The 2,011-nt window shown below is 46.8% G+C and overlaps 1 pseudogene; it reads right to left on the minus strand.

The window, feature by feature from the left end:
• Positions 1-315: 315 nt before the first annotated feature.
• On the minus strand, positions 316-1,257 carry LOC127055400 (olfactory receptor 52B2-like; annotated as a pseudogene).
• Between the last annotated feature and the right edge of the window lie 754 nt (positions 1,258-2,011).

Consider the following 2,011-nt stretch of genomic DNA (forward strand, 5'->3'; position numbering starts at 1 on the left):
ACACACCGTGCTCTCTTGCAAGGTGATTTTACCTTTGTGCTTTCTTATTTTGTTGTTTCCCTTCATCTTAGAACAAGACTTACTTGGTCTGGCTGCCTTCTGTGGCAGTGTGCAGTGTTTTTGTAGCCATGTGTGTCCCAGGATATTAGAGAGACAAAGTGGGGAGGAGATATGTTTTATTGGACCAACTTCTGGTGACGAGGGAGACCAGATTTCCAGCTCATACACTGGAAGTATATAATTACAAAATCCCTATAGTTCAGATGAAAATCTGCCTTTAATTTCCAAGTCCCAAAGCATTTACTGTTGCTTCCTTTAGCTCAACAGGGAGCTTCTGCTGCAGGATCGATAAAAGACATTGATCACCCGTTTCAGGATCTCTTTTGTTCTCACCTCATACACGATGAGGTTTAACATGGGGGGAACGAGCACATAGAGGTTGGCCAGGAGGTTGAGACTATAACCTGGAACAATGTGCCCAAATCGGTCTGCAAAAGAGGAGAAAAAGGCACAGAGGTGGGAGCCACAGGTGCGGAGAGCCTTGAGCCGGGCATCCTTGGAGGGGAGCCGGAAAACAGCCCTGAGGATCAGTCCATAAGATACAGCAATGAGCACAGCATCCAAACCGATTGCTAAAATAGCCATGGCTATGCCATATCAGACATTGACTGTGATGTCGTCGCAGGCCAGCCGGGCTATGCCCATGTGCTCACAATAGGTGTGAGGCAGGAGGTTGGTTCTGCAGAACTTCAGATGCTTCACGAGAAAGATGACGGGGAAAATTATACAGAAACTTCTTGTGACAGCTGCCAGCCCCATCTTCCCGATCACAGACTTGGTTAGTATGATGGTGTATCTCAGGGGGTCGCAGATGGCAACGTACCGATCAAACGCCATTGCCAGCAGGATGGCCGACTGGGCCATAAAAATGACATGGATGAAGAACATCTGGGTCAGGCAAGCAGCAAAAGAAATTTCCCCTGCTCTAAACCAGAATACAACCAGCATCTTGGGCACTGCAGTGATACATAACAGCAGATCAGCAGCAGACAACATGGACACGAATAGATACATGGGCTCATGGAGGCTTCGTTCTGTTAGCATAATGAATATTATGAGAGAGTTCCCAAAAAGTGCCACAATGTACATCAGACAGAAGGGGATGGAGATCCAGACCTGAGACTCTTCCACACCTGGGATGCCTGTCAGGATGTAGGTTACAGGGTCAAAAAAAGTGTGATTGTCCGTTGGCATCATGTACCACCACTTGGATCTTCTATTCAGTTTCCTGTAACAGCAAAAGAGAAAATCAGTGAGAACTCCAGTGTCAGCTAGGACTGGACTGCATTTGTTGACAGAATCATAGATACCATCAAAAACTTCATTGTGTGACAGCTGCCTGTCAGGTAGGACCATAAATTCAGAAACACGGAACATCTCCATTCCAGAAGAGGGAAGATGGTTTGGATGGTTCAGGCCCCAGGTGAAGCAAGGTGCCCCGTCCTGGTGTTGCTGTCCACAGCAGAATCTCTCCTCTTCATGTTTGCTACAATTGCTCTCGGGGGTCAAGCAGTGACTGTGAAAGTGAGTTAAAGCAGCCACACGACTGGTTCTTCTGGCACTTCCCTCGGTTTTACACTCACCAGTGGAGAGTCACTCCCAGTTTATAGTGAGGTGAGAGCAAAACCTGTTTCATTCACAGTCCTGCTGCTGGATGCTTCAGGCTCTGAGGCCTTGAACTGAGCAACTCTCAAACCCACAAGTAAACTCATTCACGAGCAATTCCCATTGACATTTATGAAAATACCCACATGAGTAAAATTGCAATTTTCTCAGGATTTGGTCCTATATATGTGACCCCAATCTCAGTTAAGGTCTGGTCTGCGCTACAGACCTATGCTGGGACAACTACATCTACCAGGTGTGTGAAAAATCCACCCCCCTGAGCTCTGTAGTTACTCTGATCCAACCCCGCATATAGACCATACTATGTCAGTATAGATCATGGGTT

The sequence above is a fragment of the Gopherus flavomarginatus genome, chromosome 1 (assembly GCF_025201925.1).
Source record: "Gopherus flavomarginatus isolate rGopFla2 chromosome 1, rGopFla2.mat.asm, whole genome shotgun sequence".
Lineage (NCBI taxonomy): Eukaryota > Metazoa > Chordata > Testudines > Testudinidae > Gopherus > Gopherus flavomarginatus.